At 45.5% G+C, this 19616-nt stretch overlaps 1 long non-coding RNA gene across 3 annotated transcripts in view; it reads right to left on the reverse strand.

The window, feature by feature from the left end:
- LOC102165038 overlaps positions 1 to 19616 on the reverse strand; it is a 97512-nt gene that overhangs the window by 5315 nt on the left and 72581 nt on the right. For 2 of the 3 annotated variants that reach the window (XR_002341735.1, XR_002341737.1), the window contains exon 3: positions 10187 to 10294. This is a non-coding gene — a long non-coding RNA (uncharacterized LOC102165038). Of the gene's footprint in view, positions 1 to 2471; positions 2583 to 10186; positions 10295 to 19616 lie in introns of all 3 variants that reach the window. The other variant, XR_002341736.1, reaches the window with a different exon arrangement.

Below are 19616 nucleotides of genomic sequence, written 5' to 3' on the forward strand. Positions count from 1 at the left end.
GATGTGTGTCAGCCTCTGAAAGGGCTGCATAACTTGGTGAGTGGATATTTTCCATGTGATCACGACATGACATTCTGAACTCACATGGGGGGAAAAACGCATTCAGTGAGCAAAAGCAGTGAGGATTGTAGTGTAACAGAGAACAAGATGCTCATTAATACGGCTTCGGAGGCCACAGTGCGACCGGCCTTTCAGAAATTACCCTTTGGGTTTGGGTTTAGTATCCAAGAAGAATATACACAATGATCTGAAAAATCCTTTAAAATACTTCTGTATCTTCCAACCAAACATCTGCATGAGACCAGCTTCTTTTCATACAATTCAACCAGAACAACATATGGTAATGGATTCAGTGCAGAAGCATATGTGATATGAGGGTCTGGCTGTCTTCTGTTAAGTCAGGCATTAAAGAAATTTGCAAAAATGGAAAACAGTATCACGTCTCACTTTTTTTTTTTTTTTTTTTTTTGCTTTGGAAAAACGTGTTATTTAAAATGGAAAGGATTTATAATGGTAATTTTTTTGTCTTTTTTTTTTTAAGGGCTACACCCATGGCATATGGAAGTTCCCAGGTCAAATCAGAGCTATAGCTGCCAACCTACACCACAGCCACAGCAACGCAAGATCCTTAATCCACTGAGCGAAGTCAGGGATCAAACTTGAGTCCTCATGGATACTAGTCAGATTCCTTTCTGCTGAGCCTCCATGGGAACTCCTATAATTGTAATTTTTATGTTTTAATTTTTTGAAGGTCCTAGGGCTATTTTAAATTTTTTTTAGCTTTATCGAGGTATAATTGATAAAATTGTAAGATATTTAAAGGGTACAATGTGATGATTTAATATGGGTATTGTACTTTTTACATGAATAAACAAATACTTTCTGTTTTGATTTTAATTTCTAATATGGTAAGTGGTAAATGCTAATAGATATTACATAAACAAAAGTTCTTTGGGTTCCTCAATAAATTTCACAGGTATAAAAGGTTTTCAAGACCTGCTGGTCTGTATCATCAGGGGAATAGAGAGAGGTGGCAACGTACCCACACCTCCCAGCCTCCTTTGCAGCTAAGTTTGGCCACGTGACTAAGTTCTGGCTCATTGGATGTACGCAGAAGTTTTTGGAAGGGGCTTCCTCACAGACTGCCTGGAGAACAGATAGCTTCAGGAATTCCTTTTCTGACTTTTTACAAGTTCTGTTTTTCTTCCTTGAAGAACACAACCAACTTCTATTTGATCACAGAAGCTTCAGCTACTACCTTGAACCATGAGGTAACTTTAAGGATGGTGGTTACTTGTTAACAAAGATGAAGCCGAAAGAAGGTGGAGGTCCCGTCGTGGCTCAGCTGTAACAAATCTGACTAGCATCCATGAGGATGTGGGTTTGGTCCCTGGCCTCGCTCAGTGGGTTAAGGATCCGGCATTGCCATGAGCTGTGGTGTAGGTCACAGACACAGCTTGGATCCCGCGCTGCTGTGGCTGTGGCTCCAATTTGACCCCTGGCGTGGGAACTTCCATATGCTGCACCTGCAGCCCTAAAAAATAAAAAAGGAAGGAAGGAGGGAGGGAGGCTGGGTCCCCAATGACTAAGATGCTGCCTATCTACCTCAGAGTTCTTTTCAATGAGAGAGAAATAAACTTTGAAGTATTGGTTAAGCCACTATTATTTTGGTTTTTCTGTTCCAGGGAGTGGAACCTAATTCTACTCCCTTTAATGCTGAGACCAGCTACGAAGGACCCATCTTTATGTGAATCATATAATTTATTTCAAAGGTATTTCTAAGAGTGGGTTTTAGTACCAGGCCAACCACTATCTTAAGGCGTGATGTTGAAAAAGCATGATGCAGGGTTAGTATTACAGGCATTGAGCAATTCATTCAACTCTTTGAGCCACCAACATTTAGGAAGCCCATCCTACTGGCACTGGGTACGCTTGACCGCAGAGCCCTTGTGGAGGGAATCGCCTCAGTCCAGAACCTAGCACTGCCCTCACAGCTCTGCTGCGGGCCCCGAGTTAGGAGAGCAGACTATTCTGGGCATGGAGAGAAAAGCAGACAGCTTGTCACATAATTGGTATTTCCAGGGCGTGACTTAAAGTTCTCTCGAATAAATGTCATTGTCACCCACACTCATTAAACCAGAATGGCCCAAATAAATAGAGAGGCTTCCCTCCTCCCTCGCCTTGATGTTGATGGGTTGACAAATCTCTGATGAGCCAGGTCAGTTGTGAAGGGTCCTCTCACACTACGTCATCAACAGAATAACCGGCTGGATTTGAAAGTCTGGTTGTAGGAGGCCGACAAACCTTGTCCATGCACCACCTGTAACTAAAAGCCTCTCAGCAAAGGCAACTTTCCATGGAACCTCCACATGCTCTTCCCTTCTGTTACACAGAGTCTATTACCACTTACAGGGGGACATCATGGGAGGCGGGAGCTCGATGAAGAAGAGATAGGCAGAAGGCTTACTCACAAAGCCCAGTAGATTCCAGAAGGGGCAGCATCTCTGGGGTTAGCAAAACTCTCCCAAGCTCCTTGGATCCTTGGGATGGCGTCAGGTCAGACCTGACCATCGCACAGCCAGCTGAGGATTAAACATGATACTACTGTTCATTAAAAACTGCAAATCTGGACTTCCTGCTGTGGTGCCACAGGATCGATGATGTCTCTGCAGTGGGTTTGATCCCTGGCATGGGGTCTCCATATGCCACGCAGCAGCCCAAAAAGGAAACAACAACAACAACAAAAACCACGGCAAAGTCTATGAAGCTGTAGGGTTTTTTTTGTTTTGTTTTTTTCTTTTTTGGCCGCCCCATGGCATATGGAGTTCCCAGCCCAGGGGTCAGATCCGAGCCACAGTTTCAACCTATACTGCAGCCGTGGCAATGCCAGATCCTTTAACCCACTGTGCTGGGCCAGGGATTGAACCTGTGTCCTTGTGCTGCAGAGCTGCCAGCAATCCCACTGTGTCACAGTGGGAACTCCAGAGCTATAGTTATTGACTCATGCTCCTCCTATAGGAACAGCAGGTGCAAGGAAAAGCAAAGGCAGAACTAGAATACTGCCTCTGCCCCTTATTAGCTGGGTGAGCTTAGGCAAATTGTTTAACCTTGCTGAGCACAACCAAGAGTTACATCCATGTTCTCAAGTAATGCTGCTCACTCTAGGAGATGGACTAACTGGGGCAAAAATGTGCTGATATAACATAAGAAATTATTTTTTTCTATTCATTTTACCCTACCCTCATCTATCTTTCAGGATTAGATTTATTTTCAGAGAACTAAACCCCCCAAATAACCTTAATTTAAACAGGGTAAGTTTATTTCTCTCTTGAATATAAAAAATCCGGAGGTTAGTTGTACAGGGCTGATCCCCCTGTCATCGGTGGCCTATTTTTCTGACATCTTCACTGGACACCTGCCTCTCCTCCTCAAGGTCACCTCATGGTCCCTGAAGCCCCAGATTATGCCTGCATTTTAGAAAAAGAAAAAGGGCACACACCTCACACCCGATTGGACTCTTTTAGAGAAAGCCTTTCTAGAAGTCCCATGTCCCATATCTATTTTTTTTTTTTGTCTTTTTGCCTTTTCTAGGGTCACTCCCGTGGCATATGGAGGTTCCCAGGCTAGGGGTCTAATTGGAGCTGTAGCCACCGGCCTACGCCACAGCCACAGCAACATGGGAGCTGAGCCATGTCTGTGACCTACACACCACAGCTCACGGCAATGCCGGATCCTTAACCCACTGAGCGAGGCCAGGGATCGAACCCGAAACCTCATGGTTCCTAGTCAGATTCGTTAACCACTGAGCCACGACGGGAACTCCCCATTTCTACTTCGACCTCTGACTAGAATTTGGTCTGGGGACCATACCAAGCTGCAAAGACGTCTGGGACGTGTAGCTTTTTTCCTCCTCATTACCATTGTCCCATTACGAAGGGGCAAGAATGGAGCAGATACTGGATAAGCCTCTTGCAGCCCCTCCCATGCTTGATTCTCTCTCTCTCTCCAGTTTATGTTCAAATATCTGCTCAAGAATTTGGAAGTTTTCAGGAAAATGTTTGTTTTAAATCCCTCTGCTGAACCAAAAATATTAACTTTGAAATGCCAAGTGTAAATACACATGCCAGATGCAAGATTTCAGCCAAAGAAGTTTGACGTGTAATTTTAGAATGACAGATGCACCAGCAGCGGGTGGGGGTGGGGGTGGGGCATCAATGAGTTACAGAGCATCTAAGTTGTAAAACAGGCGAGCTTTTGATTGAACCGCAACTCCGAGGACTTGCTTGTGTCACATATCTGTCTCATTTCTCTGTTGTGTGGAATTTTTGGTCTCCGTCATCATCCCTTTTGAAGGACACTAGTTGTCATGGAAACGGTGACATTAAATTCAGATGGCAGGATCTGATGATACTGATATATGCAAAACAAAGTGAGTTTATTCCAGAAGCTATGATTTGATAAGCCCGAATTGTTCAGAGTTTGACTTGCTCCCCGAGTTCGGAGAGGGAGTGGCGAGGGGAGTGTGGGAAGCCAGACACCTTTGGGAGCTGCCATAATTTCTTTGGGGGCCTTAGAGCTATATTTAGTGCAATTAAGTTGCTAATTCAGTAAAAACTGCAGAGTTCCCTTGCGGCCCAGGAGAGTGAAATGCAGCTGCTAACAGTGGCTGATTTATAATTGGGGAATGACCTAGGCACCAGGGGACATAATCCAGATTCTTCCGAGGGCCTAAATCACTCTCTCAGCCAGGGGATCACAACAGCATGCTTCACCCTGGGCAAAGCACTGGAGTTGGGCCATCTCCAAAACGAGGCTTGAAACAGTCCCAGTTTTCAGCAGGATTAGACCCCTGCCTCTGGCGCATCCCGCAGAAGGATGCAGGAAGCATAAGCGAGCCTTCAAAGGCTCCAAGGTCAGTACCTATACATTCCGTAACCTCAGCCCCAGCCCCAGGGAAAAATGATGCAAAAAAGTGTCTGTTAGTCTGTGATCTCTCCCGCTAGCAAGTTCAGGTCATGGAAGATCATGGAGGGGCGTGAGGAGGGCCAAGGTGAAGGGCAGGCAGGTTGTATACCTCACGTGCCCAGGGGACGCCATTGACAACATTGTCTCATTTTTCTCAAACATGGCTGCATATGAGACTATCTGATCAGCTTAAAAAAAAAAAAAAAAATCCCACTGCCCAGACTGCATCTCAGACCAACAAAATCAGACTCTCTGGAGGAGGGACCAAGACATCCATAATGTTTAAATCCCCCCAGTGATTTCTGTGTGCAGCCAAGTTTAAGAACCAATGGTCCGACTCATGTCGGCTTTGATGTGAATGGCTCCCCTTGCAGCTGTGCTGCGGACAAATTGCACAGACATATGTCACAGCCCTGGATGGGGGTGGAGAAGAAAAGAGGTGGCAGAGGACAGGAGGGAGAGGGGTATGCCTTCTGGAAAGCAACAACTCAAAAGGAAATCTAGAAATTGGGCTTCCACCCAGCAACCTGTGACTGGGGTGAAAAATGAAGGCACCGTATGATTCCCGAATGGCTAGCATGATCCCAAATTTCCCTTTTAATCTGCCCCAGTTCCTGAGCTTCAGTTCTTGGATATTTTCTGACATGTATTTTATGTCATTAAAACAGCAACCTAGGAGTTCCCCTTGTGGCTTAGTGGGTTAAGATCCCCATTGGGTTCTTAGTATCCATGAGGATGCAGGTTCGATCCCTGGCCTTGCTCAGTGGGTTAAGGATCTTGAGTTGCCGTGAGCTGTGGTGTGGGTCGCAGATGAGGCTTGGATCTGGAGTTTTTGTGGCTGTGGTGTAGATGGTGGCTGCAGCTCTGCTTCAACCTATAGCCTGGGAACTTCCATGTGCTGCAGATATGGTCATTTAAAAAAAAAAAAAAAGCTTATTAAAAAAAAACAAAACAGCAAGTTACACCCAAGTGTCACTTTGGATTTTGCAAAGAACTGTTTGCATATCCGCCGTCCCTACCAGGCTGCATGCCTCGTAAAGACTCTGCCCTGGTTAATGGAGTCTAAAGTCCCTTTCCTGGTCAGATCCAAATACCCATAAGAAGGATGGGTTTTCCATTAATGGTTTCCGCTGGGAATTTTTTTTTTTTTTGCCTTTTTCTCTGAATTTTCAATGCCTATGGACAAACTTAGAGGACAGAGTTTCAGGGCAAAATCAGCATTTGTGACGTAGCCTTGTCCTCACCAAACTTCACTCTCAAACTGGGCCCCAGATCAGAGGGCCCAGCCAGCCCCCCACCAAAGGCCCAAAGGGAGTCACATAGTGATGCTTGTGGAACCTGTGCACAGGTGAATGATAAAGTGGCAAGCCCCTCTGGGAAGCCACAGGTCAGAATGAAGGCCCTGGGCCCTGAGAGGGAGGCTATGACCTTGGCAAAGAATGAACCACGTGGTTAATTTATTAACTTACTTTATTGAGGTCTAGTTGACTTACAACATTGTGTTAGTTTCAGGTGTGCAGCACAGGGATTCTTTTTCAGAATTATAGGTTATTATAAATTTTTGACAATCGTTCCCTCTGCTATATAGTAGGACCTTGTTGTTTATTTTATATAAAGTACTGTGTATGCATTAACCTCAAGCTCCTAATTTACCCCCCTCCTTTCCCCTTTGATAGCCATAGGTTTGTTTTCTACCTCTGTGAGTCTGTTTCTGTTTTGGAAATAAGTTTTGTTTTTTTAGATTCCACATATAAGAGATATCACATGATATTTGTCTTTCTCTGTCTGACTTCACTTAGTACGATAATCTCTAGGTCCATCCATGTTGCTGAAAATGGCATGATTTCATTCTTTTTAAGGGCTGAGTAATATTTTCTATTTCTATATATCTATATCACATCTTCTTAAACCAATCATCTGTTGAAGGGCATCTGAGTTGTATCCATGTCTTGGCTATTACAAATAGTGCTTCTGAGAACACTGGGGTGCAGGTATCTTTCTTTCTTTTTTTTTTTTTTTTTTTGTCTTTTTGTCTTTTTAGTGCCACACCCATGGCATATGGAGGTTCCCAGGCTAGGGGTCTAATCGGAGCTGTAGCTGCCAGCCTACACCACAGCCACAGCAATGCAGAACCTGAGCCACATCTGTGACCTACACCACAGCTCACTGCAATGCCAGATCCTTAACCCACTGAGCGAGGCCAGGGACTGAACCTGCATCCTCATGGATGCTAGTTAGGTTCATTTCCACTGCGCCATGACAGGAACTCCCATGTGCTTTTTTTAAGCATAGTTTTTGTCTTTTCCACATTTATGCCCAGGAGTAGGATTTCTGGATCACATGGTAACTCTATTCTTAGTTTTTAAAGGAAGCTCCATACTGATTTCCATAGCGGTTGCACCAGTTTACATTCCCACTAACAGTGTAGGAGGGTTCTTTCTTCTCCACACCCTCTCCAGCATTTATTGTTTGTAGACTTTTTGACGATGGCCATTCTAACTAGTATGAGGTGATACCTCATTATAGGTCTGGTTTGCATTTCTCTAATCATTAGTGATATGGAGCATCTTTTCATGTGCCTGTTGGCCACCTATATATCTTCTTTGGAGAAATGTCTACTTAGGTCTTCTGCCCCTTTTTTGATTGGGATTGTTTGGAACATGTGTGGTTAAATAGGTGTAAATTTGGCTGAGGGTTCTCCTGCCTCAATGCAGCAAAGCACAGCAGTCAAGGGTTAAGTTCTGTGCCAAAGGCTTGGCCCCTTACTAGCTGAGTGACTTTGAGTACGCCCTCAAAACTGTCTCCTTTATCCATCCTGGAAGGTAGTCTGGTTTTCTTAATGTTGCCATGAGGCTTAGAACAGACCTGAGGCCAAAGCCGTGGTAGGAGCCCTGTGAATGGAGGCAGTGGTACCCAGCACATCTGCAGGGCCACGATTGCACTGCCTTCACCAGGTGAAAACCAGCAGCCAAAACCTGGTCACCCTCCAGATCTGCCTGGGGCCTCATCTGATGGGTGCTCTGTCCAGGCCATGATATGTGTTTCACAGGGCTTGCGATAGCAAACATATTTAGCAGATTACACTTGAAGTCTAAGGTTGTGATTCAGTTTTTAAGGACAAAGAATGGTGTTTGAGAAAGTAAGTTCTAGAATCAGAACGGGCATATCTGTCTCCATCTTCTTTTATGACCTTTGGCAAGTTCTTGCCCTCTGTAGGTCTCCGTTTCCACCTCTGTGGGATGGAAGCAACATCACCGTCCAGGTCATAAGTTCTATAGGGAGAGTCAAAGGACACGATGCCTGGACCATAATTAGACCTGATGAAAAAGAGCTGATATTGCTGGGCAGTCTTGTTGAGTCTCCCCTCCCAGGAGGCCAGGTCTGGAGGGTCTCTTTGGGCCCCATGGCCTCTCAGTTCCTGCCAGCCTCAGTTCTGCTCAACTCCAAGGACCTCCAGAGAGCCCTGTTTTCCAGGAATTCACATGCCAAAGGGTCCCCACCTGACAAATTTCTTATCTCCAAAAGGAGCTCTTGCTTCCTAGGTCAATAACCACTTGAGAAAAAGCTTCTAATATTTGATCATGTATTTCAGAGAAGTCCCTTCTCTTCCCCCAGCTCCTGTGGGCAGATGATGTCCTCTTTCAGCAGGGCTGACGTATTCTAAAACTTGTGCTATTTGAAAGGAACACTTTCTCGGACCTAGAGATTATGAGACTAAGTGAAGTAGATCAGGCAGAGAAAGACCAATATATGGCATCACTTATGTGTGGAATCTAAAATATGATACAAATAAATTTATTTACCAAACAGAAACAGACTCACAGGCAATGCAGAACCTGAGCCACATCTCAGGCATAGAAAACAACAAACCTCCCCTTACCAAAGGGAGAAGGGGAGGGGAGGGCCAGATTAGGAGCTTGGGATTAACAAATACACACTGCTATAAGCAATGAGATCCTGCTGGATAGCACTGAAAACTATATCTAGTCACTTACGATGGAGCATGATGGAGGATAATGCGAGAAAAAGAATGTATATGTGTATGTGCGACTGGGTCACTTTGCTGTACAGTAGAAAATTGACAGAACACTGTAAACCAACTATAATGGAAAAAATAAAAACCTTAAAAAAAAACCAAATACACACTCCTATATATAAAATAGGTAACCAACAAGGACCTACTGCATAGCACAAGGAACCAATATTTAATATCTTGTAATAAACTATAATGGAAAAGAATATACACATATAACTGAATCACTTTGCTGTATACCAGAAACTAACACAATTGTAAATTCACTATACTTCAATGAAAAAAATACTCAAAAATAAAATAAAATGGACACTTGTTTCCAAGAGAGCCACCCCCAGCCTGGCAGATGGCTCTGCCCAAAACACAGTGCTTGGGAGGAGCGACCTGCCCAAACGGGCAACTCCTAGAATGAATAATAACTCGCAGGCCCTGTGATGAACAGTTTTGTGTTTATTCATGGCCCCAGGCCCCGCCTACACCAGTCTGACCTCACTGTTTCCATAGCAAATAATAATATTCAAATGGAAGAGCAAGAGCTGAAAGCCCCACCAAACGCAGTTGAATGAGACAAACATGTTCCTCAGACGATGGCTTCGATGGCGTGGTGTGGCCCCAAGCCCTTATATTTACGTTCCAGATGACTTCCATATCTCAACCCATGGTTCCCCCACTAACAAGGAAGGAGGAAGACTGGTAACTATGAAAACAATACACCACAACCTCACATATCCTATGGGAATGAATATTTATATACAGAGACATGCCTCTCGCATTAAAAGCAAAGACCTATTAATGCAATCCTGCATCTGGAGCATGTTACTCCGCAGCGTTTCAAAGCAAGTATTTGGACTGAAGTTCTCCACAGAATTTAGAATAGACCCTGGAGCTTTGCTCTCCTTCACTGTCTGCAGCCTTCCTTTAACAGCCAGAATAAGTTCTCTGACTGGCTGCCTACATTTTTATGTTTAGGTGCTGAATTTAGCTCCTTCAGGCTTATAACAGAGACCGTGATTTCCAAGAATGCAGCACAGAGTCTCATACACAGAAGTCGGTGTTTATGTTTCCTGATGAACAGGATGATGTCACATGGCCCAAGAGAGATGGGAATCCATGTGGCAGGTACTGTCTGAGTACATGGAAAAGCATTTTCTTCCAGGACATTCTAAAAGGACATTCACTCATTCTCACCTTCACATCTCAAAGTGTGGTCCGTGGATCAGCAGCGTGACTTCACCTGGAGCTTGTTAGAAACGGAGAGTCTCAGGTTCCGGCTCAGACCTCCTGAGGTAGTAGAACCTGCATTTTAACAAGATTCCCAGCTTGTTCATATGCATATTAAAGCTTGAGAAGCCCTGGTTGGTCCACACCACCTTCACGTGGATGGCGAGAGCAGCGTTCAATTAAGAGAGTCCGTGCGTGCATGTGTGTGTTTGAGAGACAGAGACAGAAGGAGACACACAGAGAGACAGAGGAGCCAATAATATATTCTGAGTGCTCAAGAAGAGCCTCAGAAGGAGGTACTATCATTATTCCATTTTACTAACTAGCAAGTGTGTCGACTGAATCACTGAATCTGCAAAGTGTGCACTCTGAAAGCATTATGTTCTGTATTCAAGGAGCTGTGGGAATCCCGTGGAGCTCACTACCTCAGAAACACCTGGAAAGAGTTCTAACTCACATTCCGGTAACGGTCTGCTCCCATAAAGAGCAATGAGAGGACTTCAGGCAGCCTATATAGACTCTTTACCCTTCAAAACGTGTTACGTGAATAACACAAGCTCACTGCAGAGCAATTAGAAAATACAGAAATGCGCAAAGAAAGTAATACCCAATAATGACAACATAGTTAACCTCTTAATAAATATACTCCCAAAGAGCACCAGTGGCTCTAAAAAGACAAAAAATGAATAAATAAAATAGCTGTAGAATTGTAGATTTCTCTCCAGCTCTCACTTCCTCTACTTTGCACCTGTTTTAATTTCCACCTATCCTTAAAGGATTAGTTCAAGGCCCACTTCTTCCTAGAAGCCTCCCTCGATCACCCAGCCCACGGATGTCAGACCGACAGCCTCTGCCTGTGCGTCGGCATAATCCGCATTCCTAGGTCACGTCAACTCAGGATCGGATTCATACAATGTTCCCAGGACACTGGCCTCAGCCTCCAGCTCCTGCTCAGGGAAATGCTGCTCCCTGAACTTACTGGTCCACTGTGATAAGCTACCCGCTCCCGGCCACAGCTGATGCTCTGCTGCTGGCTGGGTTGAACTGGAATTAACAAGTGAAATTGCTGATATGCTTCTGTTTTTGACCGACCTCAGTGGCAATGTCATGAGGCTCACCTGATCCTCCCTCTCTTGCACAGGATGGGACCACTATTTAGCTCTGATAGCTGCTCTGGTTACCTGCAGCAAAGACCCTTCCCACCTGCCTTCCCCTCCACCATGAGGGCACAAAGCAGAACACACTCTCTTCTCAGTTTCCCAGGTCCTATTTTTCTTTTTCTCTTTTTAGGGCCACATGTGCGGCATGTGAAAGTTCCCAGGCTGGGGGTCAAGTCGGAGTTACAGCTGCCAGCCTTCACCATAGCCACAGCAATGCCAGATCCAAATCGAGCCTTCGAACTACACCACTGCTCATGACAACGCCAGATCCTTAACCCACTGAGCGAGGCCAGGGATTGAACCCACGTCCTCATGGATAGTAGTCGGGTTTGTTATCGCTGAGCCACGATGGGAACTCCAGTTTCCCAGTTTCTTTCAATGAAGCTGGACTTTGTTACAGGTGACAGCACCTTCTCAGGCCCCAGAGCCCTTGGGCGGGCTGGACCAGAAGACAATCTGAGTGACCTGCGCTGGCAGTGCTCAGCATGGTCCCTCTTCACTGACTGCTCACCTGTGTCCTGGCCTGGTGTGGCCCCCACATGGGTCCCATTCTCGCCTGGTCATTGCCTGGGAGTCTAGGGAGCCAGTGTTTCTCTAATGCTTGGCATTACCATCTCTCCAATGAGGTTGCTGCCTCCCAGCCTCGCTCATGCCCAAACATCCCTAATTTCTCAGTGGGGGTCAGCTCACACCCTTGCTCTGGGGGGTTTTGTTATAATTAGCCTCATCTTTCTACCTGCTTGTTGGGTAGCATGTGTGAAATCACACTGGGGGATTCAGCTGGGTTTTGAATTTCTTTGGTGTCTCATTTTTCTCACCTGTTAAAAGGAGCTAATAAGAGTGCCTGCTTCATTAGGTAGTCTTTTTTTTTTTTTTTTTAGGGCTGTACCTGCGGCATATGGAAGTTCTCAGGCTGGGGGGGGTCAAATCAGAGCTGCAATTGCCAACCTCTACCACAGCCATGCCAGATCCGAGCCCCGTCTACAACCTACACTGAAGCTCGTGACAACGCTGGATCCTTAACTCACAGAGCAGAACCAGGGATCAAACCTGTGTCCTCATGGTTGCTAGTCAAGTTCATTACTGCTGAGTCACAACGGGACCTCCCTCATTAGGTAGTCTTGAGGATTAAACAGAATCATCCAGGAGAGAGAAGCTTAGAGCAGCGTCAGGAACACAAAAGACATTTGATAAAACCCAGCCTGAAGGCACTGACAACATTTCCCTCCTCTTAGCACTTTGGTGTGTGCCTGAATACATAGGTGGTGAGTGATTAAGGCTCCTGTAAGAAAACAGAGGCAGCAGGGTCTGTGTTAATTACAGAGCAAGCAGGCTGCAGTCAGGGAGGGTGAGTGAGGGATGCTGCCCCCTGCCTCTGCCTGGTCTCCTAGGTCCTGATCACACCCATGGCTCCAAATCCCTCACCCCTGATGCATTTCTATCCAGTATCTACATACACTCTGCAGGTAACTGCAGCGGCTTCTGGAAGCCTCTGATGGGAGAAGCGTGAATTTCAGGACCTTGGGGAAAAAAAATGCCCTCCCTCCATAAAAAAATCAGGTAAGCCCCAAGAACCTGAGAACCAAGTGCAGAGACGTCATAAACATCAGGATCTGACGGCTCCAAACATGGATTATTTCATTCCAAATATATATAATGACTTTACATGTGGACATTGATGTATAACTTCTGAAGATCTGTGCAAACGAAAGGCCAAGGAACAAGAGGGAACTCCGGAGGGAAAACGGCTCCAAACTATCATCACGAGGCAGGTGCTCGGACTGGGAGCAGCCTGGGCCACTTGGGACAACCATTCAGGCCTCCCTGGCACTTTCAAGCCCTCTCCACTGAAATCCACCCACGAATGCCGCCCCTACCCCCCACACAGCTTTACTTTCATCTTCCCTTTCTATCCCCCACCATGGTTTTCACATGAGTTTTCTAATAATTCCTATTAATTTTGTATTCAGCTCTGTTTTCAGACATGTGAAGCTGACCCTTTGGCAAGCATTGCTTATAGAAATATAACACTACAAACACGAGGTGGGCATGGTGCACGCAGCGTGCACGGGGGCCTGGCCCATGGTTAGCATCCTCTTTGATTGCTCCGGCCCTCAATGAGGATTTCTGCTGAAGATGTAAGACTTGGAAGCTTCACATGGGGATGCAGCAGCGGGCATGCATTTTTGCAGGACCGGCTCCTAATTCTCACATGAGTGCAAAATGACAACATGGGGCTCCCTGTCCAGAAGTTAAGAGTTTCAGGATGGTGACAGCACAGCATTAAACCAAGTGTGGGGCTCTTCTAAGCATGAGACTCTGGGTGACCCGCACGGGTTGCATGTGCATATCATCAGCCCTGAAGTTCAGGACCACAATGTCAAATTCAAGGAATGTTACATCCCTCTATTTCTCCAAAATAAAACTTAGCCTCTATCTACACTCTTGGTGGGAATGTAAATTGGTGCAGCCACTGTGGAGAACAGTATGGAGGTTCCTTAAAAAACTAAAAAGAGTTATCATATGATCCAGCAGCCCCATTCCTGGGCATATAGCCAGAAAAGATGAAAACTCTGATTCAAAAAGATACATGGGCCAACAAGCACATGAGAAAATGTTCAATATCCCTGATTATTAGAGAAATGCAAATCAAAACCACCATGAGATACCACCTCACACCTGTCAGAATGGCCATCATTAATAAGTCCACAAATAACAAGTGCTGGAAGGGGTGTGGAGAAAAGGGAACCCTCTTGCACCGTTGGTGGGAATGTAAGCTGGTACAACCCCTATGGAGATCAGTATGGAGAAACTTTAGAAATCTATTCATAGAACTACCATATGATCCAGCAATCCCACTCTTGGGCATATATCCAGACAAAACTTTCCTTAAAAGAGACACATGTGGAGTTCCCATCATGGCGCAGCAGAAACGAATCCAACTAGGAACCATGAGGTTGCGGGTTCAATTCCTGGTCTTGCTCAGTGGGTTAAGGACCCAGGGTTGCCGTGAGCTGTGGTGTAGGCCGGCAGCTACAGCTCCGATCAGACCCCTAGCCTGGGAACCTCCATATGCCATGGGTGTGGCCTTAATAAGACAAAAAGACACATGCACCTGCATATTTATTGCAGCACTATTCACAATAGCTAAGACATGGAAACAAATGTCCATCGACAGGTGACTGGATTAGGAAGATGTGGCTTATATACACAATAGAATACTACTCAGCCATAAAAAAGAACAAAATAATGCCATTTGCAGCAACATGGATGGAGCTAGAGACTCTCAGACTGAGTGAAGTCAGAAAGAGAAAGACAAATACCATATGATATCACTTATATCTGCAATCTAATATACAGCACAAATGAACCTTTCCACAGAAAAGAAAATCATGGACTTGGAGAATAGACTTGTAGTCGCCAAGGGGGAAAGGGAGAGAGTGGGATGGACTGGGAGCTTGGGGTTAATAGATGCAGAATGTTGCCTTTGGAATGGATAAGCAATGAGATCCTGCTGTGTAGCACTGGGAACTGTATCTAGCCATTTATGATGGAGCATGATAAAGTGAGAAAAAAGAATGTATACATGTATGTGTAACTGGGTCACCATGCTGTACAGTAGGAAAAAAATGTATTGGGGAAATTTTAAAAAAGATACATGAACCCCAATATTTATAGCAGCCATATTTACAGTAGCCAAGACATGGAAACAACTCAAACCCCCAAGAGCAGATAATTGGTCTAAGAAGATGTGGTACTTATATACAATGGACTATTACTCAGCCAGAAGAAAGAATGAAATAATGCCACTTGCAGCAACATGGGCGGACCTAGAGATTATTCTCCTACGTGAAGCAAGTCAAAGACAAATAGCAATGACATCACTTATATGTAGAATCTGAAAAATAATACTAATGAATCCATATACAAAACAGAAACAGACTCACAGACATCGAAAACAAACTTACGGTTACCAAGGAGGAGAAGAGGAGGGGGGATGGACAGATTAGGAGTATGGTATTCACAGGTACAAACTATGACACATAAAGTAGAGAAGCAGCAAGGATTTGTTGTATAACACAAGGAACGATATTCACTATCGTATAATGACCTACAATGGAAAATAACCTGAAAAAATACACATACATAACTGAATCACTGTGCTGTAGACCTGAAACTAACACAGTATCGTAAATTAAAAAAAAAAAAAAAAAAAAAAACAGGAGTTCCCGTCGTGGCGCAGGGGTTAACAAATCCGACTAGGAACCATGAGGTTGCGGGTTCGGTCCCTGCCCTTGCTCAGTGGGTTAACGATCCGGCGTTGCCGTGAGCTGTGGTGTAGGTTGCAGACGCGGCTCGGATCCCGCGTTGCTGTGGCTCTGGCGTAGGCCGGTGGCTACAGCTCCGATTCAACCCCTAGCCTGGGAACCTCCATATGCCTCAGGAGCGGCCCAAGAAATGGCAAAAAAAAAAAAAAAGACAAAAAAACCCCCAAAACTTAGCCTCCAAAAAATTAGGGTGTTGCCTCTCCTCTTCCTGGGAGCCAGCGAGGAACCTGGGCTTATGTGCTGTAAACAAGGGCAGGAGGAGTTCCCGTCGTGGCGCAGTGGTTAACGAATCCGACTAGGAACCATGAGGTTGAGGGTTCGGTCCCTGGCCTCGCTCAGTGGGTTAAGAATCTGGCGTTGCCGTGAGCTGTGGTGTAGGTTGCAGACGCGGCTCGGATCCCGCGTTGCTGTGGCTCTGGTGTAGGACGGTGGCTACAGCTCTGATTCATCCCCTAGCCTGGGAACCTCCATATGCCGTGGGAGCGGCCCAAAGAAATAGCAAAAAGACAAAAAAAACAAAACAAAAAAAAAACAAAAAAAAAAAACAAGGGCAGGGGTGGGAAGGATCCTGGTGGTTTCCTCCTTTACCAGCTTCGTGGGCTACAGGAAGCCACAGCTGGCCCCGTCCTCACAGTCTCTGGGACACTCTGAGGCCCTCGCAGCTCTCCTCCCCAGTGACCACGGATTTGGCATCTACTAGCCACCAAATCTCTGCCTCCCACGGTTCCCGAGTCTAGGGCTACATACACTAGCTCTATGTATATGACACATCTCACTCCCTATTATAACAGCAAGCATTCCCCCACAATCATAGAAATATGTCTGATAAAAGAGTTACTTTGATAGAGTAAAAAATAGAGGTTTAAGCCCTCTTATTTCTAGAACAATAGGACTCAAACCTACACCTGAGAATTCAAAATCCTCCGTGCTACCAAAATACACCACATTCTACAGTAAGGTCAGCTAAATTAAGCTATTGGGCCCATACCCCGAAGATGTTGGTTCATATCCTTCCCATACTAATAAACCCTATTATCTACGCCACCCTTATCACAACCATTATATCTGGAACCATATTAGTGATAATCAGCCTAGGAGAAATCTGAAGCCCCTCTCAGAATCTAGCTGCTCCCACCCCACCTCCTGCCCCGAGGCATTTCCCTTCCCCTTCCCTTCTAAGATGTTTCCAGATCACCCCCATCCCCCTCACCCTGCCAAGTGCCTTTAAGAAGACACTGCTGCCCCCCTTTCCTAAGGAGGGAGAAGACAAAACACACACCTTCCTACACCACAGCCACAACAACGTGGGATCGGAGCCACGTCTGCAACGCCAGGTTCTAACCCACTGAGCAGGGCCAGAAGCTGAACCTGCATCTTCATGGAAGCTAGTTGGATTCATTTCCGCTGTGCCACAACAGGAACTTCTTAGCTCGTTTTTAAAAAGTTAGGAGTTCCCACTGTGGCTCAGTAGGTTAAGCACCTGACTGCAAGTGGCTCGGGTTGCTGCAGAGGCAGGGGTTTGATTCCTGGCCCGGTGCAGTAGGTTAAAGGAGCCAGCACTAGGGCAGCTGCAGCATAGGTTACAGCTATGGCTTGGATTCAATCCCTGGCCCAGGAACTTCCATATGCTGTGGGTGTGGCCATTTAAAAGAAAAAAGTTAAAGTTTAAAAATATTGTAAAACGCAACCATCCAGGATAAGAGTGGTTGGTTTAGAAGATCTCTAAAGGGGAAAAGCACAACCTTGTCTGTATTTAGGACCCAGGGCAAAGCTAGGAGTATAAATGTAAGCTTGAAAAAGAGCTGCCCTCAATATAAACTGGTCCAGCCTCTTTAAGAATCATTTGGCAATATCACAGGGAACTGAAAATCCATATTCCCAACAACTTCTATTCTCTAGAGAAACTCTCATATCCTAGCACAAGGAGATACGTGAAAGATATCAAGTGCAGCATCGTCAATAATAGTGAAAACCTGGCAGCAATGCCAATGGCCATCATCTCCGTCCATTCGGGCCATTATAATGAAAATACCTTAAACATTTGTTCCTCACAGGCTGGAGGCTAGGAAGGCCAAGATCATGGCACCTGCAGATCTGGCATCTGCTGAGAGCTGCTGATTCACATTTTATTGGCCAGAACTAGTCACACAGTTCCTGCCTGCTGCACAAAGGTCTTTTAAATGAAAATAGAGCTAAATGTAGCTTTATGTTGCTATTGTTCTTTAAAAGCAGTCATATGTAGCTTTGTCTAAACTTGGAAAATCAGATTCACAGCATGTTTTCAATCTTTTTTTTTTAATGGGTTCAAGGATCTTGAAATAATTTCTGAGTCTGTGTAGTAAGCTCATTGTTATGCAGAGAAATTGCATTCAGAAGCAGGAAACTACTAATTTGCTTAAGAAATCGTTTCACTATTCCAGACAGTGGCAATGTGCATTTCTGAAAGTCCCAGGGACCTGGAGCGCTGTGGGAAATAGGTATCTGACTCCACACTTCCTTCTTCTTCCACACACGCTTATTTCTGTATTTATTCCTGCTGTTCTCAAAGAGCAAAGTCTACCCCAGCCTGTACATTTCTCTATTTCTGCCTCCACCCAAACTTACAGATTTACTCCTGGCTTTCTTTTTTGTTATTAATTTTCATATGTTTAATTGTTATGAAAACATTCTGCATTTATCTACAAGGCATCTTGCCCTGGAGTTGCTGAAATCTTTTGTCTATTTATTATTATCATTATGATTATCTGTCTTTTTAGGGCTGTACTTGCGGCATATGGAGGTTCCTAGGCTAGGGGTTGAATCGGAGCTGTAGGTACTGGCCTGCACCAAAGCCACAGCCACGCGGGATCCGAGCCACATCTGTGACCTACACCACAACTCACAGCAACGCTGGATCCTTAACCCACTCAGTGAGGCCAGGGATTGAACCTGCATCCTCATGGATGCTAGACAGACTGTTTCCAATGAGCCACAACGGGAACTCCTCTTTTTTCTATTTAAAGAAGCCAAGTCTCACATTAGTACCATGTTCTGGGCAGAGCAAATAGCTGGAAAAAGAAGTGCTCCCCAGAATTTGAACACCCAATAGGTAACACAGTGCCAGGGGACTCTGCCTGCAGCATTTGTCCTGTACATAACTATTAAGACACTCTGGGAAGAATGACAGTTGAGAGAGCCTAGGCAAGCCTCCCTGCCTTCCGCCAGGGGAGGGACCAGTGCTGAGCTTGTCTTCACCCTCCATACCCTGTAATCCGGGTTCTGTCTGTGGAGCCACCACTGCCCAGTCACCCTCCGGCAAAAACAGGGCTCTTCTCCATCTCATCCTCTCCCCCAGGTCCCTAGGGCTGCAGAATCCTCCCTTCTTGGAATCTGCCCTTCCCTGGCCTTTGTCCAGCCTCTCTTCCTTGTGTCTGCCCCTTAGCAATTGCTTCTTGGCCAGCCTCCCAGTTTCCCCCACCCACCCAGAGTCCTCTGCCCTTTGCCTTACTGGGGCTCCATGCGTACTTCCCTCAAAACTGCAGCAGCTCCCACTACAGGACAAAGGGGGAAGCGCAGCGGAACCCCAGCACCGCCTTCAATCACATTCAAACCCACTCAGCTATTTTTCTTCATTCCCTCCCCCGTTAGCACAGACCTTCAGCCACACTGTGATAGGGTCTCTCAGCGGGTGGAGGGTAGAGAGGGTGGGTAAGACGGCTATTTGGCTCAAACCCCATTTTCCCAAAGAACCTCAAATGTATAGACTACTGATGTCATCTGCAAAGGGGGTTATGCGTGGAGTCTCAGAGATCAAGATGTCCCCACGCAACTTTGTCTTAGGTCCTGTTACTCGGCCACATTATCTGTGAGGAACTACAAATTAACACATTTTAAATAAATTCTGTAATCTTTCTGTAATTGTAATCATAA

This window comes from Sus scrofa, chromosome 2 (assembly GCF_000003025.6).
Source record: "Sus scrofa isolate TJ Tabasco breed Duroc chromosome 2, Sscrofa11.1, whole genome shotgun sequence".
In the NCBI taxonomy this organism is placed as follows: Eukaryota; Metazoa; Chordata; class Mammalia; order Artiodactyla; family Suidae; genus Sus; species Sus scrofa.